Source organism: Rhinatrema bivittatum, chromosome 2 (assembly GCF_901001135.1).
Source record: "Rhinatrema bivittatum chromosome 2, aRhiBiv1.1, whole genome shotgun sequence".
In the NCBI taxonomy this organism is placed as follows: Eukaryota; Metazoa; Chordata; class Amphibia; order Gymnophiona; family Rhinatrematidae; genus Rhinatrema; species Rhinatrema bivittatum.
This window is the reverse complement of record NC_042616.1, coordinates 503,286,783-503,314,148: the sequence shown is the minus strand read 5'-3', so window position 1 is coordinate 503,314,148 and position 27,366 is coordinate 503,286,783.

The following is a 27,366-nucleotide window of genomic DNA, read 5'->3' as shown; positions in this document are numbered from 1 at the left end:
AGGACATCGCCACCTATCTCATGACTTTTTACTTTTTCTAGAAGCCTCTCATGAGGAACTTTGTCAAACACCTTCTGAAAATCCAAATATACTACATCTACCGGTTCACCTTTATCCACATGTTTATTAACTCCTTCAAAAACGTGAAGCATATTTGTGAGGCAAGACTTGCCTTGGGTAAAGCCATGCTGACTTTGTTCCATTAAACCATGTCTTTCTATATTTTCTATATTTTCTGTGATTTTGATGTTTAGAACACTTTCCACTATTTTTCCTGGCACTGAAGTCAGGCTAACTGGTCTGTAGTTTCCCGGATCGCCCCTGGAGCCCTTTTTAAATATTGGGGTTCCATTAGCTATCCTCCAGTCTTCAGGTACAATGGATGATTTTAATGGTAGGTTACACATTTTTACTAATAGGTCTGAAATTTCATTTTTTAGTTCCTTCAGAACTCTGGGGTGTATACCATCTGGTCCAGGTGATTTACTACTCTTCAGTTTGTCAATCAGGCCTACCACATCTTCTAGGTTCCATCTGAATCATTACCCATGAAAACCTTCTCCAGTACGGGTACCTCCCCAACATCTTCTTCAGTAAACACCAAAGCAAAAAAATCATTTAATCTTTACGCGATGGCCTTATCTTCTCTAAGTGCCCCTTTAACCCCCTCGATCATCTAACAGTCCAACTGACTCCCTCCCAGGTTTTCTGCTTCAGATAAATTTAAAACAGTTTTTACTGTGAGTTTTTGCCTCTATGGCCAACTTCTTTTCAAATTCTCTCTTAGCCTGTCTCATCAATGTCTTACATTTAACTTGCCAATGCTTATGCATTATCCTATTTTCTTCTGTTGGACCTTCTTCCAATTTTTGAATGAAGATCTTTTGGCTAAAATAGCTTCTTTCACCTCCCCTTTTAACCATGCCGGTAATCATTTTGCCTTCTTTCCACCTTTCTTAATGTGTGGAATACATCTGGACTATGCTTCTAGGATGGTATTTTTTAACGATGACGCGCCTCTTGCACACTTTTTACCTTTGTAACTGCTCCTTTCAGTTTTTTTCTAACAATTTTTCTCATTTTATCAAAGTTTCCCTTTTGAAAGTTTAGCACGAGAGCCGTGGATTTGCTTACTGTCCCACTTCCAGTCAATAATTCAAATTTGATCATATTATGATCACTATTGCCAAGCGGCCCCACCACCGTTACCTCTCTCAGCAAATCCTGTGCTCCACTGAGAATTAGATCTAAAATTGCTCCCTCTCTTGTCGGTTCCTGAACCAATTGCTCCATAAAAATGTCATTTATTCCATCCAGGAATTTTATATCTCTAGCATGAACTGATGATACATTTACCCAGACGATATTGGGGTAATTGAAGTCTACAGAAAATAATAACAGTTAATCCCAATGCACAACGAACTACAATATCTCACTTCAAAAGGTTGTGAAACTCCAATTTTTCTTCAATGTGCAATATCTCATATATATCCCTTTGTGTGAAGGACCGTCATAACACCCGCGGCATACAAGCAATTTAGCTTTATATATTGCTGCTACGGGTCATATTTAATCATCGGTCCAAGTCCTTTATTAATGAATGTGTTTTTTCATTTGTGAACTTTTTCTCATTTTTGGAAATTTTTTTTTAAATTAATGTGGAACGGTACTTCCCTTATTCGTTGTTCGGAAATCCAATTCTTTTGACAGCGCTGCTGTGCTTCAGAAGGCCGATTTACTCAGAAGACAGATGTTCAACAAGCCCAGTCCAGTCCGATGTATGTTTCGCAATGCTGCTTCAGGGACTGCAACAAAGATGAATTCTTCTATACTGGTCACTGAGAAGTTAAATTCATCGTATCCACATGACTACTCACTCGCTTTCTATGAAGGATAAATACCAACACGACTTGACTTATTCATGGCACATAAACTTGAATTAGAAACATAAAACGCACATCCATGGGTTATAAAGAAGACACAGACTCACCGAACCTTGCCGCCTTTTCCTCTTGTCAGTGTCTAAACAAGGTTACCGCGAGAGTGCCACTGATTATATGTGGTCCGCCATACTGCACCTGTGTGTTTGATTTGACTGAGTAACAGTGTTCACATGAAGTGGGTCGACTCAATTTCCTTATTAAGTCCATGAGGGGTCACCGTTTTCAATTGATAAATCCAACTTTGTTCACATTGGTGGAGGCGCTTAATCCTATCGCCCCGTCTCCAATGTGCCGCTACTATTTCTAAAATAGTCCATTTAATTTCAGAAAAAGTGTGTTGACATTCTGTAAAATGAGCCACCTTGCAAGAAGTTTTCTAATTGAGACGGTTCATTGAAACTGAATTTCTTACCCTGGAAATTAATAAAACATCTAGACGGATACCTCATATAAAACGTTGCTCCGATTTCCAGGGTTTTACTTTTCAGTTCCAAGAATCGTTTCCTACGGACCTGAGTGGACTTTGAAACATCCGGAAACATAAATCTTTTTACCACAAAACTGTAGGTCCTTATTTCTAAAGAATTTCTCCAATAAACATTCCAAAAAGTAACCAAGAAATGATTCTAGGAGATACAATAGAGAATAAAGAAGTAGTTGTCCCTCCACACGATTTGTAAGTATGGGAATTTATTTGATAATCAGATCCCCCTCATTATTAGAAATTCTAATTTGAGAAAATTAGAGGATTATTTGTCTAATCATAGGAAATTATTATTTGTTCTCAAATTTAGAATTATATATTTTACTTTGTGAAGTAACATATTCATGTTTTATGTATATTGTTTGAAAAAAATTCAATAAAGAAATAATTGAAAAAAAAATGAGCCACCAGCGGTTCCTCAATTCTGCCTGGTTTTTTTTTTAATTCTTTATTTATTCATTTTAATACATAAACAAAAATCATATTTGCTTATACAGAAATACTGTGGGTACCTAATGTCACAGATTAATATATCCCCTTGCTGCCATATCTGCAAGAAAAATCTTAAACAAAAACTCTAAACAGAATATTTAAATCTATGGAGAAATGGCAAGAAAAGAGATTTATAATCATTTTTTTAAACATTATTCAGTTATTAAGACCCACACCCAGCAGAAAAAACCAATTGGGGGGAAACAAGAAATCTTTTAAGGAAGAGAAACTATAGGTTAATAATAACATGTTATATCATGGTGCACGTAACAGCAGTGTAATATATTTTACTGGGTTAGTATGTTCAGTTTCCTCGCCTCTATAAACTCTTTTAACTGGTCTACAGTGAAAAATACATAACGCTCATTTCCCTTCATAAGGAAACATTAACAAGGAAATAATATCTTAACAAGATAACCCAGCCCTATAGCCTCTTGTCTGAGGTTTACAAACCCCCGACGTCTGGCCTGGGTAGCTGGGGCTAAATCAGGGAAACTTTTTACTGCTGCCTCATGAAAATTAACAGGATATTTCCTGAAATACGATTTCATCACTGAGCCAATATCTTTAACAGTTATAAACGATACCAAAAGTGTTCCTCTACTAATTATGTCCAGTGTAGAATCTTCCAAAAACCCTGTCAAGTTCCCTGCAAAGGGAACATTAGGAATGTTTCCTGAACGTGTTGACACAGGAAGAAAAAAACAGGAATTGATAGAAGGCAAATTTGTATCAGTTATATCCAACTTTTCCAGGAAAAAATTCTTAAGAGTAGTGTAGGGGATTTCCCCCACTACCTTGGGAAAATTAATGAAACGTAAATTCAAGTGTCTGGATTTGTTTTCAATAAATTCCATACGTCTAGATAATGTTTGGCTATCTTTTATTGCTGCAATCTTATACTGTTGAACTGCTTGCCTTCCTCTTCCAAAATATTCACTTTTTTCTTTCAAACCATCCACTTGAAATTGTATGGCAGCAGCTTTTTGAGCGCTTTGTGAATTTGAAAGTTCCATTTTTTCATCCAAAGAATTTATAGCTGAGGCCATCCTGGCCATGAAGTCCCAGAGGGAGTCTAATGTTACCTGTGCAGGCCGCGTTGGAATGGCAATCAACTCCTTCCTCGTGGTACTCTCCGGAGACATACCTCCTTCCAGAATTACTCTGGAGTCGGTTAGTCCTTCCTCTCTCTGATCTTCCGCCGGGCTTGATGTGTAAAATCCCGGCACTGCACCCTGGGGAGTTAGTGAGGGGTCGTCTGGGTTCGGGTTGGCTTGAATATCTGCCGAACCTCCACTCCTCGTCTCCTCAATCAGCCTCTGCACAGGTGGCGCCCTCTGTTCCGGGCTTAGAGACACCTCCCCTGCCAGTGAAAACGGCTCTTCCACACCGTCACGCACATCAGGTTCCTCGGTTCTTTGCTGCAACACTGCTGGACGCATGAAGCCGGTGATCTCCGTCTGAATACTCGAGGAGGGGGTCGACTCGGACGGGCAAGTCCGAACTTTACCCTTCCTCTTAGCAGGCATTTTCGGCAAGAAAAGAGAAACGGCAGAGAGCTCCTGCTTAGGTCTCAGTGCGTGCGGCCATCTTAGTTCCCCATTCTGCCTGTTTTTAAGGAACATTTATGTTCAGTTAATCTAGTGCGAATGGGGCGCTTCGTCATGCCCACATATGTGAGTGGGCATGGGCAAAAAATTGCATAGACTACAAAGGAGGTTTTACAGGTGGCATGGGGTAATGTGACGGTACGACCTGATGGTGTGCATATCGTGGTCTGTGAAGATTTTAAAACGCAGTAGGCACAATTGGTGCAATTACTAGTATCTGCTGAAATTACTAATGGATTACATAGGCTGGAGTGGACCACTTGATGCTTAATGTTCCTACCTCTTGAAAATGCTATACGCACAGGCTCCTTGAACAAGGGGTGTAAATCCTGAAGAATAGACCAGTGTCGCCTGATGGCTTTACTGATAAATGGAGACGCAAGAGTGTGCCTCATAACCAGGGTCTGTGGATTCAAGTCCTTGAGATTTGAAGGAATAAAAAATCTCTGTTGGAATAGAGTGCTCGTAGGTACGCTTTTTTCACACAAGATACTGGGTACCCTCGCTGCAGGAAACGTTCTGCGAGTTGTTGAGCCTGCTGTTTAAACTCTGAGTGATCAGTACACAGACGTCGTATATGCATGAATTGTCCTACTGGGAGATTAGATTTGAAAGTCCTGGGATGAAAGCTATCAAATCGCAGCAAATTATTGCGGTCATTAGGCTTACGATAGAGTCGTTACTACTGAATCCTGACATCTAGTAATGAGGATATCCAAGTATGCAACTTGCTGTTGATGAAAATTCATCATGAATTTGAGACATGAATTAAGGTTATTTAACCAGGCATGAAATTCTAGCAATGATGCCTGAGACCCTTCCCACACTATAAAGATGTCATCAATATATCGTTTCCAATGTTTCAAATGAGATGAACACTGGTTCTGATAAATATATTGATTCTCAAATGCTGTGACAAATAAATTAGCCACGTCCGGGGCCATTGCAGCTCCCATTGCTGTGCCACATATTTGTAAGAAAAATTTATCTTGGAACATGAAATAATTCTGACTCAATGCTAAGTGAAACAATTCTATTAAAAAAAATGGGTTCAAGCACAGATTCCTTGGCCGAAACTATTGGTCTTCCCGGAGGATTATCAAGGTTCTTGTGAATTTTAGGTACAATGTACATCAGCGGCATTCTAGGATGTTTATTGATAAGAAATTCACATTCACTATTAGTGAGAAACCCCAACTCTTGTCCACGTTCGACAATTTGTGTCACCTCGGCTAGAATATCATCTGGATCCCATAGATCAGAGCTTTCCAAACTTTTCATGTTGGTGACACACTTTTTAGACAAACATAATTTCGTGACACAGTAATTCAGTCTACCAGCAAACAAGAAGTTAAAGGTTAAACGAACAAAATGTATTTCAACAATTTATGTATGTTTCCTTAAATATATACATAAATAAAATGTTTCACAACACAACCTATCTCATAATAAATATTTGCAGGCTTCCACTTCCTCCATGCTGATCTCGTACATTGTGAGATCGGCATAGAGAAAGTGCTACTCTTGCACATTCCCAAAGATTACATGTGCCAATCACTAAAAGTAATTTTTTTTTTACCTTTGCTGTCTGATCTTAGTTTTCTAATCGGTTGGTCACAGGCTTTTTTTTCCACCTTTCCTTTCTTGTTTTTTTGCCAATTCCTTTTACAGGGTCTTTTTTTCTATTTCTTTTCTCTCCATCTGTCTTCCCTCAAACACACAATCAGGTTCTCATTCTCACACGCTATCTCACACATTCTCACACACACAGGCTCTCACTCACATGCAATCTCACACATCCACAGCTCTCACATGCCTCTCTCTCATACATACATACATACTGTCTCTCTCGTGCATATGCTGTCTCACTCTCACACACACAGGCTCTCTCACTCCTACATGCTCTCTTGCTCAAGCACAGGCTCTCACTGGCACATGCTGTCCCTCTGCATGGGTTGCCAAAGGATGGGCTCTTCAGAGGCCCTGATCTTCCATGGCCGTGACATGGGATCTGCAGTGGCCCTGCTATCGGGTTTCCTCCTCTTCTCGGGCTGCCGCGACGTGGGATCCGCAGCGGCCCTGCTATCGGGTTTCCTCCTCTTCTCGGACCGTCGCGACGTGGGATCCGCAACGGCCCATTAATGCTGCTCTTCTTCTGTACGCAGCAGATGCTCCTCCTCCTTCCTGCTCACGTGGCTCCTGCAACGTTTTTCTTCCAGGGCTGCACAGGCAGGAAGGAGGAGGAGTGAACGTGACCCTTTTCTTCGGGCCGTGGTGATGTAAGCTCCACCACTGCCCGCCGATCTTCCTGCTATAGTTCCCTGCTTCCGCCGGCCCTGTGGACCGGGCGACACACCTCCACACTACAGGCGACACACTAATGTGTCCCGACACACACTTTGGAAAGCTCTGCCATAGATGATGAACCTTGATAATCCTCTGGGAAGACCAATAGTTTCGGCCAAGGAATCTGTGCTTGAACCTATTTCAATTTTTTTGGACAAACTTTTACAGCCTTATGTATCACAAGCACCATCATACATTAAAGACACTTCCTATATGCTCCAATTTTTGTCTACTATCACTTTGACTAATGACAGTCTATTAGTCACTATGGATATTGAGTCTCTGTACACAGTCATTCCGCAGGGAGAACTGCTTACAGTTATTGCCACTGTGTTAAATAGTCGCCCCCCACCACAACGCATACCTACATGCACCTGGTAGGAGAGAGTGTTTATGGCGCTGTTATTGAGATGTCACCAGAAATATCTTTTTTTTGTATGGTAAATTGAACAGGGAATGTCCTAGTTCTGCTCTGCACCCATTGTTGGGGGTCGAGGGGGTTCCTGTGGAATGCAGAGTACTTGTTTACATTTGGCCTGGTGATGGTCACATGTTCAGTGTGTCACGCATGTGAAAACCATCTGTCAGGTGTGTCCTGACAGGAAAAAGGTTGAGAACCACTGATCTAGATTGTACCACTCTCTTGTGTTTTTGCAGCCCAAATGCATGACTGTATTTTTTAGCATTAAATCTTAGTTGGCAGTCGCTAGACCATTCCTTGAGCTTCACTAGATCTCTCCTAATGCTTTTCACACCTTCCTGAGTGTTAACCCTGATGCGTATTTTGGCATCATCCACAAAGGCAAACTTTTCCTGATACTCCTTCTGCAAAATCATTTAGTAACATGTTGAAAAGAATTGGTCCAAAGACCAAGCCTGTGGCACACAATTGGAAACCCCCTTTCCATGGAGTGAGCTACATTTATCACTTTCTCCTTTGTCACCTTCCACTCAACAAGTTTCTAGCCCAGTCAGTTTAGAGCCCATACCAAGGGCAATTAGTTTATTTATTGGTTGCTTATGTGGCATAGTGTCAAAGACCTCACTGAAATCCAGTACATTACATTTACGGTCCGATACAGTAAAAACGCGGGAGAGCAGGCGAACACCCGCTCTCCCAGCGTGTGCACAGGCCACTCTCCTGTGCGCACGATTCAGTATTTTAATTTATTTTAATTAGGGCCAGCAGTAAAAAGCGGCGCTAGGGACACTAGTGCGTCTCTAGCGCCTCTTTTTTGACAGGAGCGGCGGCTGTCAGCGGGTTTGACAGCCGACGCTCAATTTTGCCGGCGTCGGTTCTCGAGCCCACTGACAGCCACGGGTTTGGAAACTGGACGCCGGCAAAATTGAGTGTCCGGTTTTCAACCCGCGAGCCGCGGGCCCATTTTAAATTTTTTTTGTATTATTTTTAACTTTTTTTTAACTTTTGGGACTTCCGACTTAATATCACTATGATATTAAGTCGGAGGGTGCACAGAAAAGCAGTTTTTACTGCTTTTCTGTGCACTTTCCAAGTGCCCGGAGAAATTAGCGCTAATTTCTGAAAGCAAAATGTGCTGCTTGGCTGCACATTTTACTTTCTGTATCACGCGGGAATACCTAATAGGGCCATCAACATGCCTACATGCTAGTAAAAAATACTTCACCTTGGTCACACACATAGAATCGACCTTCACCAAGTATAGAAAGACCACAAATTACAAATATGGAAACAAAAACTGGAATGGAAACCCAAAAAAGCCACTCTGCATTCTGTGCAAAACAGAAATATAGCACCTAACAGACTTCCAGGATCTGCAATAATGTACACAAACTAATGTGCACAAAGTTACACCTGCATTATGGAACTGAAACAGTAACAACCCTACCTATGAAAAGGCAGCACTGCAAAAAATACACCAGGACCTAAACACCTCCTATTAGGAAAACAGAACAAGCCAATCTGCTATAGATCCCTACCAAGAAACTACAAGCTCGCAGAACACCCTTAGCTGGGTCACACACGCAGAACACAGACAGATCCTCACCAAATACAGAATAAAGTGACTATAAAGCTAATGTTTTTGTTTTTGCGTTGTTTTACTGCATACAGAGTTTGGCTTCTTGCTGTTTCCAGTTCAGTTTTTGTCTCCACATTTCTATTTATACATTCCCCGAGAAATATAAAATAATTCTAAAACTAGAATATAATAAATGTTTCAAAACAACTGATAAATGGAAAATCCAATCATTAAAAATTTTCAAAATTATTAAAAAATTCTCCAAACACTAATAAAATATTCTAACAGCAGACACATCACATAATACCTAATAATTAAAATGGCAGTCAATCAAGAAAGATAAACTTAAAAAGCTACCTTTACTTACCATCTCCAGTAACTCTCCTAACTCCTTTCCCTTGTAGGCAAATAGCACATACCAGAAGCAGCAAGGACTGCTGAAGCTCTGTCCTCACACTCTTCTTCCTTAGGGCCCATGACTAGTCTATCTCACACACACCAGTCACCTGCCTGACCAATCTCTCTCTCTCACACACACACATCAGTCACCTGCCTGACCAATCTCTCTTTCTCTCTCACACACACATACAGACCAGTCACCTGCCTGACCAACTTCTCTCTCACACACACACACCCATAACCTGCCTGACCAATCCCTCTCTCTCTCACACACACACACCAGTCACATCCCTGACCAATCTCTCTCACACACACACCAATCACGTTCTTGACCAATCTCTCTCACACACGCACACCAGTCACGTCCCTGACTAATCTCTCTCACACACACCAGTGACTTTCCTGAGCAGTCTCTCGCTCTCAACCATTTCTCTTACTTACACACACATTCTCTCATACACTTATACACATGTTGGGTCACTCTCTGTCTCAGTCACCCCCACCCACAGCACAAGGTAGCCAGTATGCTGCTATTAAAAGCAGAATCATGACAGGCTGGAAACTGCAGCAGGAGTAACCTCCCCAGCCCCACAGCACAAAGAATGCAACACTCAGCTGTTTGCTTGTGCTGCGATAGATCGTGGCACAGAGCAATCAGCTGTGTCACCTTAGTTTTGCCAGTTGGGAAGAGAACTGCCTGGAGGTCAAAGTGCATGTGGCACTGGTTAAGAAAACCTCTGCACTCTGAAGACTTGCCATGGAAATGGGTGATGGTGACAGCTGTGCACATGCCTAGGATTTGGAGTCGGAACCTGCTGTGGTGGGACTTCAAGAGGAAGAGCAGCTGGTTGTGTAACTGGTAGTGCATTCAGACAAGTGACCAATCTCTCTAAAATCCCGATGACCTGACCCAGGACATTCTGATGCTGCTGTATCAGTTGGGCCTTGCTGGGAATGGCCTATAGGGCAGCCAATTCCTCCGGATCCATGGCTTTAGCAATCTCTAGCAGATCCGAATGATGGACCCTTAATGCCAAGGAGTAGTTGATGCAACTTAATGGGAAACCCCAGCAGACTGACATGCCCTGAGATGGGAAGGATTGGAGCTTCGTCTATACCAACCGCCTTCCCCACTGGTTGAGCCCTTGGGTTCTGGTGGCCGGTAAGTCTTAAGTGAGTCCCTAGAGCAGTGGCAAGAACAAGAGTCCAAGGTCCAGATGGAAGTCAGGGCAAGAACAGACAATGAGAACTAGGAGATGAGCCAGAGGTCTAGGCACGGCGAGGTCAGGTCCAAAGTAAGGTCAGGTCCAGGAATCAAATGAGAATGGTCAGGATCCAGGGTCCAGAGTAAAAGTTGGAATCCAGGAAATCAGGCTGAGGAAGGACAAGACAAGACTGAACAAGCGCAAGGATGGGACAAGGCAGGAAACAGGAAGGAACAAGGAGCACAGGAACATGGAACAAGACAAGAACACAGGAACAAGGCAACACACATTGACAAGCAAAGCACAACAGGAGACCTGCTGCTGAGGCAGAGAACTGTGGGTCTGGAGTCCTAAATAGGCCAAGCATATGTCATCATCCCAGGGCACTACAAGCCTTACCTGCTGAAGTACCTTTAAGTGTTTAAGTGCACCTACGGAAGGGCCCAGAGGAGATTGAGCAGGATGGCAGCATCTAGGTGTGGTGCACCGTGCTCCTCAGCATTCCTTTGTCGGCAGGGTTTGTGCTGGGAAGAAAGACATGTTGGGTCTGGGTGAAAGTGGCAGGCCACGGGAACATCTTGTGGGCCACCAAATGTAACACAAGGCTTGAGCCAATGTGAAAGCAACATTGGAAAGAGCAAATGTGCTTGCAGCTTCAATGGTGCTGTCTGCTGTAGGGAGGCTGGACCAATGGTATCACAGAGAGCTTGAGGCAGGCTGTAATATAGCAACATAACTGTAGTTCTGTTCTCCTGAGGATCTAGATGGGAGGCAGAGCTACTCTCTCAGTGGCTGCAATGGTGATAAAAGATCCACGGATTTTTCTTTCAATTTTCAGTGGAAGCTTTGGGAACACTGTTGCTGCTTGAGAAAGGCAGTTTTAGCTTTTTGGGGGTCTGATACAAGCCCCCAGAATTCTACAGAAAGCATGGGCTGAGTCAATAAAGATGACGGTGATGTCACTTCCTGTAGAGATTTTGTAAAAATAAATAAATAAATAAAAATAAGTGGGGAATTGAAGTCTTTTTTTTTTTTTTACTTTAAAAGCCATTCTAATGCATTCTCAGAACTATTTCTTCTCGTGACATCACTGGGAGCAAGGATTTACATTATAGAACACCTCAGTTTACAGACATAGAATTTGTGGAGAACAACAGTTGACACTGCCCAGGGAAGGAGCTTATGATAGCTGCTCTTTCAAAGAGGCTGTTAAAGTGCTAGAAAATTACTGCAAAGACACTGAGAGAAGTTATTAGGCATACTGTTGAGTGAATGTGGTGTGAGTGCTAAATAAAACTAATAATCCTATATTTGTTACAGGTTGCCCAGGTAAGAGATAGAATAGAATTAGCTAAAAGTAAAGTCTAGCTGAGACCAAAGAAATATACTTGGTCTGTGATAGGAAAGGTGTAAGAGAATAATACACTCTGAAAGAGTGAAACATATCACTTGGGGAAATATAATTATACTACTCTGTTATAGAAATCTCAATAAGATAAAATTATTTCCTGCATAATATTGGTATTTTTCAGAAACTGAGAGATAAAATCTGTGGGAAATCCCACATTAAATCTTTCAGTATCATTCTACCCTGTTCAGAGAAAGGGAACAAGGAAAATTAAAATTTCCCTATTATTAAAGTGATTGAGAAAGCCCAATGTTTCCCTGAAGAATTTAAAACTGTTTTAGAATTTTAAAAGGGGCTTTAGTAAGCTGTATGAATTTATTATTTAAAAGTTAAGAAGAGTGGGAAATTTTTCATTTAAAATGTGGTAACATTGCTGGTGCTAAAAAACCTTAATAACGTTAAGAAAGAAAGTGGTTAACTTAAATGATATCTGCAGTGATAGGATTCAAGATTTAAAAGTTCAATGCTTGTTTAACACTATGACCTACTGCTTTACATATATTACATATGCAGACCGATGCAATACAGTGTGCTCAGCTGAGCGCACTGTTTAACCCGTGGTAAAACGTGGGTTTTGGACGCGCATCCACAACTCCTTATGCTATAAGGGGATTAGCGCGCCGAAACGTGTGCCCAATCCTCCGTGAAGTTAATAGCGCTCATCACATGCAAATGCATGTTGATGATGCTATTAGCTATTCTCCCCCAAATCAAAAACAAAAATGTGTGCCTGACGCACACATTTTTACCCTCAGAAATTAACGCCTGCAGGTGTTAAAATACTGCTTTTCTGTACTTTCTCTGACTTAATATCATGGCGATACTAAGTCAGAGAAACAAAAGAGAGGACAATCTTTAAAAAATTTTTTTTTAAATGTTTTGTTTTTTTTTAATCTGCTGGCGCAATTAATGAGCATCCATTTTCCTAACCTTTGGCTGTGCACAGGTTAGGAAAATGGACACTCATAAAATTGAGCATCCGTTTTCCTAACCGGCTGACAGCCACCTCTCCTGGGTGCCCGTTGCTGAGGAGGCATTAGGGGCTTACAATTTCCCCTAGTGCCTCCTTTTTACCGTGACAACTGATTTAAATATTAAATCGGGCGCCTTGGAGAGGTCCATCTATGCGCATTGGGATATCGGGCATTCAATTGTAAGCACCCATTTTCCCCACACTGATATTGTATCAGCCTGATAGAGTTTATACACACACAAGACTCCTGCTACAATACCTGATAGTGACAATCTGAACAACATAATAGAGAAAGCTGTTAAGTGTCTGTGTCCGCATTTTATCAAATAACCTCCCTCTTTGTTATCTTGAGACCAGAGAAATTTAATTATTATTTTATTTTGGATCCTTAGCTAGCATCAAGTCCAATAAGCCATCTGGACAACACTTAGGGTACTCTCTAGTTTTCCCTTAGAAGATTTTCTTGCATTTGTGTAGGTTTTCTTTTTTTTATTTAATTAAAGCACAGAAGTCATTTCATCAAGGATAGATTCTGAGACAGCTGAAAGATCTACAGGTGCCTCTCAGCTACCCAAGCTGTATACGCTAACAGCGATCTCTATCTTTGAATGCCAGATACGGTTGAGAGGACAAATCATCACACTCTAATATCAATGGAAGTCTCAAACTCAAGCTTGTCAGTATATTTCAGATAAATGTACAATAACAACTACACCAATGGCAAAGTTAGACTAAAATCCATCTACATCAATAGAGTAGAAAGAAAGGAGAGGAAAGGACAAACCTAAACAGAAATGACAGATGTGGAGACAATACACATATATATAGAGAAAAGAGAAAGGAAAAAGAATCAGATAGCAACAGAGGGAATGAAGAGTGATAGACAAAGAAAGAGCGAAAAGTAAAGGAACAACACTGTATATACTTACTTTCCACATCTTACAGTCATTTCTTCAGTAGAAATATACATCTGTTTCTTGTACAACAAGTGGAAATTAGAAAAATACGCAAAGAATCAAATTCTTTTCAACCATCTCTATTAACATCACACTTAATTACTGATCCCAAAATAAAAGAACTGGTATAATACTTATCTGACACTGTTATTCCAAATGATACAGAACCAGTTTGGTCTTCTCAAAAAAAACAAAAAAAACTAGCAAGATAAGAAAACAGATCTTAGTAGAGTAATACTTTTTATAAATATCTACTACCTTGTCATATGCAAATCTCTATCACAAGTTTACAAATGTTAAATTTTCAATAAGAATACGTCTTTAAGATCTGGAATTCTTTTACTCAATCTTTGTGATTCCATCTGATTTCATTTATTTTGGATTCTACCTTCCCCTTCATTCCTGGGAGATGGTCTGGGTGGGTTCCGGACCCCTGTTCTTTTGGAAAGGAGAATTCCCTTTCCTAACTCACCTTCTTGTCCTTAACATCTAGTGACTCTTCTAATAACATCAGAAATCTCATTGTTTATAGCCACCTTTGCCATCGTAGTGCGAGCTTCACTTCCCATGAGGCGACAGGGTTAGATAAGATACTGAAGTAACCTACTGAAATCAGACTACCTGAGGAATTCCTGCATCTGAAAGACAGAAGCCAGTGTGAAGTGGAAGCCAGAAAGTGCAGCAGTGGATTGGAGGACATGTCCTCCTGAATGAAAAATGGGGTTGAGCAAGCCTGGACCTGGACAGAGTTTTGGAACCACATTTCCAGAGTTCATTTCTCCCATGATTTGTGGATTTCCCCACAAAAGCTCATGTGTTAGTTATTATAAAAAAATAAAAATATCAACTTCAACATCAGATGACCTAAATCAGAACTATAGGTTACTATAGCACAGCATGAGCTGTCTGTGGCTGGCTTAAGGACAGATTACAATCTGGACTCCAGCTTTTCTCTTGCACACTTTTATTATCAGCATTCAAATTGTATAAAGAAGTTGCTTACCTCAGCAATACTTCCCACAAACACAGCAATACAGCAGTACTTAAATGGAGGTACTTTCTCCTCGTCTTCCCCAGGGCCTCCTTGCTCTCCTCTGACCCGACACTATATTCTTGCCCAGAGGAGACACCCTGCACCCAGAATGCCTTTTGTTAAGGCAGCTGGGACCGGTCTTTTAAGGTGTTCTGTGGGTTTCTATAGTGTACTCTGCCACATACCTTCCCTCTCAGTTCAATCTTACCCAACTGAGCAGAAGGACTCTTCTACGCTTGCTTTTGGGCCTTGTCTAAACTTGCGACTTTCTCTTTTCCATTCTCATTCCCTTCTGTTTAGGCTGCAGGGGTTTAAATCAGGTAATACCTTGTCCTAGATAAGGTTTCCTCATAAAATCCCAACTCCTCTTGCTTCTCTGGGTGACCCACCCTGATTAGCCCCAGGTTCCAACTCCCTGGAATGCCCAGTTCACAAGTTTCTAATTGCAGCTCATCCTCTCCTGCCTTCACTTTCTAAAGCTCCATTTTCTCATCACTCCTGGCTTTCTCAGTCTCTTTCATTTGCTGATGCATAGCAGCTCAATTTTCCCAAAACTGGTATGGCTTCTTCTCCATCTGGTAGACCTTTGGGATCAGGACAAGTACTTCTGTCTCAGTGCTTTCCTCTTGTTCTGGCTTTAGCCCCGCAGCTTCCTGTGCCGCATCGCCCTCGGTGAATGGGTTAGCCATGCTAGGGACCTGCTGCTCTCTTGTTCTCAGCATCGCATGGGACTTCTGTTCTCCCATGGCAACCGTACCAGCAGGTCCCATCGTGAGCCTCCTTGTACCTGTGTCAGGTTTACAATGAGTCTATTCACAGTTCTTTTATATTCTTCTCTTGTCATCCAATGGAATTGTCCTTGCAGTTATGGAATTTGTTCCAGGGTCTGTCCCAGCCCATTGCCAGGGCCCCCTGTCATGCCTTCCTTAAGCCCCTCTCTAGGATAACCCAAGTTGGGCTTGGTCATTACTAGTTCTAGTGACACGTTGCCTGGCTCCACGATAGTGCATCTTCAGGCCAGTCTTTGTGCACCTGAAAGGTACCACCACAAATAGGTGACACACAGGGTTGCTGCACCCCCCTGCGCTTTCAGGCAATCCAAGGACTTCTTTACGCTGGAGGTCATGTGAGCCTTTGTCTGTTTCAATCTTCTTTCTGTTGCTATCATAGGAAAGCTGGCTCTTGACAAGGGCACCCCGACAAAGTATCGGGGTGCCCAGGCATAATGTCGGTGCCAGGCACCCACTGCGCTGGCACCCGGGGGGGGGAGGGGAAGAAGCGAGGAGAATGGGCCGCTGCGCGCGCATGTCCGCACCGACGTGCCCATTCATTGGCCGATATCCTCGAGGATGAATCCGGTCCTCGGGGAGGCGGGACGGGATCCGTAATTGGTCCCACTGGGAGAGGGGAACCAATCGGTTGGAACCCAGCCGATTAGGTTCCCAGAAAGAGCCGGCAGCCCCCTCTTTGCCTGCCGATGCTCCCTGGACTCGCATCCCTCCCACCCACTCTCATGGCACTTGTTATGTTAAATGACTATGTTCGTGTTTTATGATAAGTGATTATGTTCATATTGTTCATTGAGGCGGTGTTGTTGCAACTGGGGGGGGGGGGGTTGCCCGAGCAAATTGAGAAGCAATGTGGTGATGGCAGGGCAATTGGGTGCAGTTGTCCTACGGGAGGCTCCTTGCTGTAGGTGGCGGGAGCTGCTCCTTGCTGTAGGTGGCGGGAGCTGTTGGTCACAACCCCTTGCTGATGGTGGCGGGGGTCGTGGGTATAATGCAGTGTTAATGGTGCAAACTGGATCTGCGCACCTTGCTGGCAGGTGGCGGGTGTGCAGGGAAGCAGATGTAAATGCCTGGCTCGGGCACCTGATTGTTGTACAATAAAGTTACAGCCTGTTTGATCCCACTCTTGCCTAAGTCTCGTTGACGTTATTGATTGCATTGCTTGCTATTGACTTGTGAGAGGGTGGGTGCTGGGAGAAAAGTCAGTCCTGGCTACCCATATTATATGAAGCTTTCCTGTAATTGCCTTTGTCCTTCCATTTGAATGCAAAGTTCCTTTTTGTTTTTTCTTTAGCGTCCACTCAGCTGCGTTGGATTCAGAAGGCCCTGCCCTTATCATTTTCTCTTTCTTTGCATCCAGAACAAAATCCCCACTTGTTCAAGTGAACAAAAACAATACTCTTTTTCTTTTATGTACTTTTTTTTTATTTACAAACAAACTCCTGCCTATTCGATGCTAATTAACTGCTTAATTTCCCTAACTCGGGCAGAAGCTTCTTGCCTTGTTATAATTAACTTTTAAACTGCCCTTGCAATGAGGGACTTTTCTTTGCACTAGTGCAGCTCTGTGCACTGCTTAGAGCAAAACACTTTCTCAAAAAGAAAATTCTCTCTTTCTTCACTTTGAAGCAGAGTTTCTGCCAGTGTAGACATTTTCAACAATGCTTCTTTCTTTCTGGTCACTTTTTGGAAGCTTGGACTTCTGCCTGTGCAGTCACTTAGGGGTAGATTTTAAAACGTGGGTGCGGGTATTTTATAGCATGCATATGTCGGCGCGCGCATGTTATAAAATACGGTTCCCGCATATGTGCGGGCGGATTCAGGACTCGCGTGCGCATGGGGGGGAATTAAAAAAGCTACGTGCAGTGACGCGAGTAGGGCTTCCCCAGTTCCCTCCCAGTCCACTCCAATTAAGGAATGGACTGGGAGGTAACTTCCTTATACCCCTTCCTAACCTTTTCCCTCTCCTCACTAACCCTTAACTCCTTCCTATAATAATTTTTTTTGTTATTTACCTTGCTGCTCCTTTGGAGCAGCAGTAGACTCCACACGCCGGACAGCTGCTGGCACACGCTTCCCCGGGACAGTGGCTGTCCCGGCCGGCCCCCCCGGCCCTTCCCTCCCTGCTCAGATCATGCCCCTAGCCCGCCCCTTTCAGACAGGCCGGCACTTCGGGCATTTTGGGGGATAAACGCATGTCTGGGCCCATTATAAAATGCACGCAGCGCGCACAAGGCCCAGCCATGCACAAAACCCCCGAAATTTACGTGCACTGCCTTTTTAAAATTGGGGTGTTAGTGCAGAAGATCCCACCATCTGTAGCACAGCACGAGTATTCTGTGGCTGGCTGAAGGACAGATTACAATCTGGACTCCAGCTTTCCTCTTGCACACTTTTACTATCAGCATTCAAATTGTATACAGAATTTGCTTACCTCAACACAAACACAGCAATGCAGCAGTACTTAAATGGACCTGCTTATTCCTCTCCAGAGGAGATACTCTGCACACAGAATGCCTTGTGTTAAGGTATCCTGGGACCAGCTTGCAGCTTGAACCAATCTTTTAAGCTGTTTTGAGGGTTTCTATAGTGCACTCTGCCACAGTTACCTAAAGAAAGGAAAAGTGCACTAACTAGAGAACTCTTATTTTGTTTTCATTTGAAGTGCAGATATTCTATTTTTGGGACTTTGAAACATTTTTAGTAGTTTTAATACAAAGAGGTCAATTTTAAAAGCATTGCTCACACAAAAATGCCCACATACGTGCATATATGGGCCTCGTGTGAGCAACGTAGATTTTAAAAAGCCATGAAGTACGCATGTATATACCGGTGGGTGCTTAAAAAATAAGAGGGCAGAAAAGGGGTGAAGCTTGGGCAGAACATGGGCATTCCAGGGCAGGGCCAATGGTTACGCAGCACAACTTTGAATTTTAAAACCGGAGACCGCGTCGTGTGTCGGCTTGTTATCCGCATAACTTTACTGCTGTTCCAGGTGAGGAACAAGTCTGTAGATCTCGGGTTTTAGGGCTTACAGGACAGGGTGAGGGGTCTGGGTCATCTGGGGGGTGTGCAGGATGAAGAACCAGAGGGGTCTTGAAGACCTCAATATTAACTGGGCAAACTGGTGGACTAACTGGAACAACTGGGTTGTTCCTCACATGAGAGTGTTTTAAAATCCACCTTCATATGTGCATAAAATCCAGCAAAGTCCTAGGAAAGATAGGTGAGGTATGTTTTCTTGAGCAATCTCTTAAGATTAGGCACACACTTACACCTGGGAGGTATATTTTAAAACATACACAAATGAGCGCACGATTTAAAATTTGCCTGTAAATTTATAAATAGAACCCATAAATTTGTTGGTTTAATGTTCATTTGATGAATATATGCAACGTAAACTTCTCCTATTTCAAAGTTCATCATATTCATTCAATAAAGTTGTGGTTAATTATATTCTTCGAGTTTGTTTGTTTTCATCTGTGAGAGGAGGGAGAGGGTCAGAGCAACTCCAGAGAGAATCTTGAGTCTGTGCAGTCATCCAGTGCTCCTATTAAGCCACTTATGAACTGCCAGCATTCCCACCCAGTTCTCTAGAGTTTTAGCAGCCTATAATATATTCCTCTTCACATCATTTCTACAGATGGTTTCAGAGTCCTAAAGCAAGATTTCTCACCTCCCTTGCTTAGAAAACAGTCAGGATAGCATTAATTTCATGGAAAACATCTCAGTTTATAGCACAACCCAGATATAGTGTTGACATGCTCATTATTTCTCCATCAGGGTTACTTCATTATCGGCATTTTATACAAATGTATTTTGTTTCAAGCCCAGCCACAGAACATGCACTATTTCAATTCTGTCAAATATTTCAGTTCCATATATTTAAATTTGGCAGCTTTCTTTTGTTTCTATAGTTAAGCTATAAAAATACTAAACCAAATTTCTTCTAAAGCAAAAACACAAAACAAAACAGTAGTTTGGAAGTCAATTTGATGCCATGTTAAATTTTGGAGGTTTATCTGTCCTTTGCCTGCACAACCAGCCCCAAGCAGTGCTGAAGCAGGCTCTCTACACCCTTTAAAAAAAAAAAAATCCCAGTTCAAGCAGATGCAGCTGCCTCTTCCGTGGCTTCATGCTGTTTCATCTCCCATGAACAGCTGTGATAGCCAGCAGGGAAACGTCTCCCCGTCCAGCACAACCTGCTCTTACCACCACTGCTTCCTGTGCTTTGCTACCAATAGCCAAAGCATGAGAGGGAGCACCTAACACCAGGCCTGAGGAAAGAAGAAATTATTGTAAGAGCAAACAAGTCAGATGAATATATATACAGATGAGGAAACTGTCCTCATCTCTGACCCTAGGCTGGTTTCGAATCGATAGGGCTAGAAAAAATAGAGGGCAGAGCTCTCTAGATAGCTACTTTTGAGAAGAAATCCTGAATTTGTTCTAGTAACTTTACTGATTGGCAGAAAAAAGTGAATAGGTAAGCCAGTATCCTGAGTGGACAGAGGGCAGTTCCTGTTGCCAAGCACAGACTGGCCTGGGGGACTTCCAGTCAACTGTGTGGATTTTGGTTTGGTGTTTGTTCCTGTGAGATTTACCTCCACCCTTGGAGAGCAGGTTGCTGTGCTGAGTAGTAGTGCCCTTTTGGAGCACAGGGTTAGGTTCTTTGCTCATCCAGGAACCTTGCCCCCATCCGTCATGTTTTCAGCATATCCATAGTGAATATGCTTTGAGATATATTTGCCTGCAGTGCCTTCATTGCATGCGGATAAATCTCATGCACTTTCATTGTGGATCTATCCTGGAAACCTGCTTGGCTGAGGACAGGTTTTGGAAGCACTGTTCTAGAGGCTACCTTCCCATCCTGAGAGGGACTTTAGAGTTAGCTTGATCCACCCTCTGATAGAAATCAGCTCCTTACCCAACTTTTTGTTAGTTGGTGCACCATTTATTTTTTAATCCTAGCTGGACTTTAAATAATGAGATAGATATTCAATGGGCCAGTGAGCGGGAAAGATATCCATGAAACTTTACCCAGATATTCAACGGTACCTATCCAGATAATTCTACCACTGAATATACCTGGCTAGAGTTATCCAGAATCTTTAGGACAGGCATTTTTCTGACCAAACTTATCCAGTTAACTTTAACTGGGTAGAAGTGAATATCAGTGCTCATCATCTAAAATTTAACCATGGCCCTGGAATGCCTCCATCACTGTCTCTTTTAATCCAATTAATTTTGCCCAGATAATGAGTTACCCATATAAATTGTATCCAAGGATTGGGGGATGAAGAAATTTGAGACTTCTAGCCATTGGCACGTCCCCATCTACTTGACTTTAAGAACACTGACCCAGGGCACATCCATAGAAGCTAGTCCAGGGGTGGACAATGTTTCACACATCAAGAGGCATAAAATCAGAATTCACAGAGGCAGGGAGCCCCCCCCCCCCCCAAGCCTTTCACAGGCGAGCGAGAGATGCCACTCCCCTAAAAACACATACACACATATAAATACACACAAAAGAAAAGGCCAATTCTCTCAGATGCAGAAACACGCTTACTCTCTCTCTCAGACACAAAGATACACACACACTTACACTCTCTTAGATATAAAGACACACACACACACACTCTCAGACACAAGCACATACATAGTCTCTCTCTCGCTGACTCAAAGATACACATACACTCTGAGGTAGATTTTAAAAACATACGCGCGCGCGTACTTTTGTTCGCTCACCAGGCGCGTAGCCACGCGTATCTTATAAAATCCGGGGTCGGCGCGCGCAAGGGGGTGCACATTTGTGCAACTTGCGTGCGCCAAGCCCTGCGCGAGCTACCCGTTCCCTCCAAGGCCGCTCCGATTTCGGAGCGGCCTTGGAGGGAACTTTTTTTCAACCCCCCCGCACCTTCCCTTCACTTCCCCTACCTAACCCACCCCCCCCCCCCCGGCCCCATCTAGACCCCCCCTACCTTTATCGGAGAAGTTACTACTGCCTCCGGGCAGTAGTAACTTACGAGCGCTGGCGCGGCAGGCCCCAACACAGGCCGCTGTGTCAGGGCACTCGGCCATGCCCCCGGACCGCCCACACGCCCCCGGACATGCCCCCGATCCCTAACTGCGCCCCCTGGCCATGCCCCCGACCGCCCCTTTTTGCAAGCCCCGGGACTTGCGCGCGAAGGGGTGGGTTTGGGGTACCCCTTTGAAAATCTACCCCTCTCTGTCTCTAACACAAAGATACACATTCAATGTTGGAGTTCAGTAAATTTTCATAGATGCGCACTGATTTTATAACATGCGCACGGCGACGCAATTGGGCCTTTGCCCAGTTCCTCCCAATCCGCTCCACCTTGCTTTAAACTCAGCAAAAACAGAACTCATCCTCATCTTGCAACATAACACCACCAAACACCCGACAAACATGCATCCGCAATCCCCTTCCAATCACATGCACGTAGCCTGGGAGTCACCATTGATAGCCAACTCAACTTCAAAAAATTCATTAACAATATGATAAAAGACTCCTTCTTCAAACTACTCATCCTTAAGAAACTCAGGCCCCTCCTACACTTCAATGCAAGCCACCATCTTCGCAAAAATCGACTACTGCAACTCAATTCTCCTAGGCCTCCCCGCCTCCCACACCAAACCCCTGCAAATACTCCAAAATGCCACAGCCAGAATTCTAACCAACACGCGCAGAACAGACCACATCACACCAATCCTTAAGGAGCTACACTAGCTCCCTGTTTCCTCCTGCATCCTTTACAAAAACCTAACCATTATACATAATTCTATCACCAACAGCAACATCAAGTGGACTAACAACATAATTCGCCTACATTCATCTGACACCCCACTAGATCAGTATACAAAGGCATCCTTCTCATCCCACCGCACAAGTCCTATCGACTAACATCCACTAAAGTACATGCATTCTCTATAGCTGGTCCTACACACTGGAATGCCATGCCAGCAGACCTCCAACTTGAAACAAGCACGCAAAAATTTAAAAAAAAGCTAAAAGCTTGGCTTTTCAAACAAGCCTTCCCAGAGTAACATTGTTTAACCTACCTATTCGACCTCCAATCTCCCTCCCCCCTCCCCTTCCCCATGTCAGCAACCACTGCCATTAGCAATGGTAACATGGAATAGATTAGTTTTTGGTACTTGCCAGGTTCTTATGGCCTGGATTGGCCACTGTTGGAAACAGGATGCTGGGCTTGATGGACCCTTGGTCTGACCCAGTATGGCATTTTCTTATGTTCTTATCCTCTCCTGCCCCTCCTATATGTAAATAATATCTGCATTTCTATCTCAACCTATATTTAACTGCAACCCTAATTCTACCTATAACTATCAACTGCAATGTTCAAATCTACTTAAGCTTGATATCTACCCAATATTTGCAATGCTGTATCTATTTATACATCCATCTAATTAAGCTTGATATCTATCCAATAATTGTTAACTGCAATTCTGTTTCTATTTATAACCATTAACTGCAGTCTGAATCCACCTAAGCTTCTACCTATAATTAGCTGCAAGTCTATTTCTACCCATAACTATAACTGCAAGCTTCGAATCTACCTAAGCTTGATACCTATCCAATAATTGTTAGCCGCATTTCTGTATCTATTTATAACTAATAACTGCAATATCTGAATCTGCTTGAGTTTCAAATCTATCTTGCAATTAATAATTACAATGTTTGAATCTACCTAAGACTGATATCTTTCCTCTATATACCCCTCCGAGTTCAGTCCATCCTTGTTATAATGTAATTTCCTTTCCTGTTATAATTTACTTGTAAACCGATATGATGTTACGACAAATACCGGTATATAAAAACATTAAATAAATAAATAAATAAATAAATAAATAAATAATAGTAAAACCATATTAATAAAAAGAATAAATATTTCGAAACAGCCAACAAATAGAACATCCAATAATTAAACTCATAATTTTGTTTTATATTTCTCCAAACACTAATAACATTTTTTAAAGCAGTAGACGCATCAAACACCACCAAAAAACTTAAACTGATAAGAATTAAAAAATCTCCCACTTTCAATACCTGGGATCTTTTGATGGCCAGTGGTTTGGAAGGAGGGGGCCACAAAAACTTTATCCTTGCTCACTCATACACACACTTATGTTCACACTCTCAGATATTGCCTCACATGCATTCACAGAGGCATTCTCACACACACATACACATACACACACAAAGACACTCTTTCAAACCTTCCCTCACATGCTCTCAGACAGGCACAAGTACTCAAAAACTCATACACACATCTATAGATAGGCTCACATACACATGCACAAGCACATACACACATACACGTGCACATGTACACACAGGCGGCACTCACGCACTCAAATATACATGCTCTTTCAGGGCCTCATCTTCGACTATTGTGGGCTAGGCTCCATGGCGGCTACCATTAAACTTCCACGGTGGCTTGTCAATAACTCATTTTAGGCCACTGCGGGATGGGCTCCATGGCAACCTACTGGGTCTCTTCTTCGGCTGCTGCAGGATGGGCTTCTTCTTTGGCCTCCATGGGATAGGTGCCATATCGGCCCAGCTGGACCTCATCTTCAGCTGTAGTTTGGGGGGGATGTAGACGTGAAAGCAGGCAGCTCCTGCACACTGCAATTCCCTCCTTCTCAGTAGCCAATTTTTGGGCCGGAATTTTTCTTGCGAGCTGCAGTTTTGCTGCTGAGACACTGATTGGCCACCCCTGATCTAATCTAATGTCCCAGGCTGGAGTAGGCTTTTTACAAATGTATTTTTGGTTCAGATACTGGATTATGCAATTTCAGAAACTTTCAAATTAAAAAAGTGTAGGTATGTTTTCAAATTTTATTTAAATTATGTGTATAATAGCTGACAAGTACAACTGTTTTTTCACTGGCAAACTAAAATATACTAAATTCTATTTAATTATTTCTTGTAATTTTTGTTCTCTTTCTTCCTGCCCCCTTAAACTTGGGCTATTTGAAAACAAATGAAAGGTGCTCTGTGAGGCCAGGTCTGTAGCTAATCTCGACAGAAGAAATCAGGAGGAAAGGGAGTAGAGGAATTATTTATTTATTTTTTTTTTGCATTTATATAACAATGCATTTATATAACAATGCACAACCATACATATTAGCATATTTTGGGAATTAGGCCCCTCAGGAAAACTGAAAGAATACCAGATCAGCTGATATATAAATGCAAAAAAAAAAAAATAATAATAATTCCTCTACTCCCTTTCCTCCTGATTTCTTCTGTCGAGATTAGCTACAGACCTGGCCAGTTTGTGGGTTAACTTGGAGGTCTATTTACTAAATAGACCTCCAAGTTAACCCACAAACTCTATTAGCATAGGCAGGCAGGTTCAAAATTCACTGTCATTCTTGGAGGGAATAAATACAACCTGAGGTTACTTTCTGGCATTTTCAGGTAAATTTTCAAAGACTTGTGAGGGGGCTGTGCATATAAAATTGGCATATACAAGCATAAGTAGCCTCTGTGCGTGGTAAGCACATTTTCAGAAGGGTGATGCATTATCGCTGCCATGCGGAAGAATATATGTGTAAAAAGGGAGCTTTTCGAAGGCATTCCTAGATGGGGGTCAGAAAGCACACACACACTTACATATTAGGTAAGTGGAGTATGTTATACATCAGCATACATGCATGCATGATTTTATAGCTGATAATCAAGTCATGGATATTAAATCTGACTTCTCTTTTGGCGCATTTTTTAAATGAGGGAGTCTAGGGCAAGTGGTAGATGGTGTGGGTGAACTTTTGGAGGGCCAAATGTGTAAAAAATGGGGATTATGCGCGCGGCCGGGCCTTGCCCACCGCGCGCATTTTAGAAGAGGCCCAGCCGTGCATAACCCCTGTTACGTGCACAAGAGCCAGGCCTCTATCAAGGGACGGTCCCGGGGGCGGGGAGGGGCAGAGCTGGAGGCCGCCGGTACAGCGTCCATTTGCTGGGTGTGCCGGGGGGATCGCCTGCCAGCGCGCACAACTTAAGTCAGCTCAGGAGCTGGCGTAAGTTCAGAAATAAAGATATCTACTAAAGGTAGGGCCTTCAAAGGGTTGGGGAGGAGAGGGGAAGAGGGAGGGAGAGGAGGTGGGAGGGAACTGGCGGAGGCCCAATCTTATCGCCATGCATAATCTGGCCAAATATTCTCCCTCTGCGTGTGCCAGCCACGCATGTTATAAAATCCTGCATCCATGTGCGCGCGCCGGGTAGTGCGTGCACATGGAGGCGAGCGCATATTTTTTTAAAAATCTACACTTAAATGAATCGGCAAAGATCTGGATCAACTGGTGCTTAGAAGTTTGCAGACAAGTGAATATTTTCATAAGGAAGATACGGACCAACTTTATAAAATACCCGCCTCTGCCCTTAAACTGAAGGTTATTATGTGTACATTAACATGTACAATATATGAGGTCAATACCCAGACCTAAACATCTATATAAGTTAGTCAGATAAGACTTATCCAGCTAACTTACATGGGATAAAGCATGGTTATATTGCTAAATATCCCCGTATTTGCCACTACTAAGCCGAATAAGCTTTATCTGGCTAAGTTTAGATCTGCTATTGAACAGGTCTAATTTATCCAGGTAACTTATCTGGATAAGTTTGAATATTGGCACTTATCCAGCTAAATTAACCAGATAGGTAGTGCTGCCATCCATTCCCCACCCCTGAGATATCCAACTGCCTAACTGGATAAGTGACTTATCTGGCTAAGTAGGGACTGCTGAACATATCTGGATATTCATCAGCTGCCACTTAACCAGATAATTACTACTTAATCCAGCTAAGTAGCATTTGAATATCAGCCTCTCTGTGTGTATTTTTATAAAATAGGTGTATAAATTATGCAGATCCCTGAATTTAAAAAAATGTGCAAGCACTGAAAGAAACGCATGTGCTTTAGGGGCAGTGATATGCAGTATTTTATAAACTAGATGACTCCCACTGCATAGTTTATAAAATATAGGCAGAACTTTAGGCACATCTACTTGTGCAAGTATGTGCTGAGTTATGCACACTATTGCAAATTACCCTCACTGTTTCAAGTGTTTTGCTTGGTATTTTGAAAGTGCTCACAAAGCTACTCTCTATTCGCACCCCAGTCAGTCAGGTTCTGAGAATACTTGAGTCACCCCCGGTCTCTCTCTTTCCTGCTTTCCTTATAAGGTCTTCCCAGGACAGAGGTCAGGTCTCTCTTAGACCTTGCTCAATTAAATTAATGATAATCTAAGGGATTTGTGGATTATATTCCACACAGGAATAACATGTTGCACACTAAAAAGCTCTAGTCCTTAGGCAGTTTGGAGGCTTGGAGCTTGTGCAATTTCTCCTCAGCTCTCGGCAATGCAGAAGACGTTGACTTGGCTAAGGAGGAATTAGCTAAATTTAGACATGCTTCCCCTCCATATACAGCATCCAGAAAATGTCTCCCCTTTCACAAAGGATACCAAAACCTAAGAATGGATGGGTTACAGTGGATTTTGATACAGTAAGACCTGTGATGTTGAGGCATCCCTCCGTGCCCCAATTGATACCCATACAAAATGCTTTTGAGTCACTAGGAGCAGGTGATATTCCAGGAAAAGTAAAGTATCTGAAGTGGTAACAGAGCATCCATTGTGTACAAAAACCCAAAGACAAAAAACTTACTCTTATA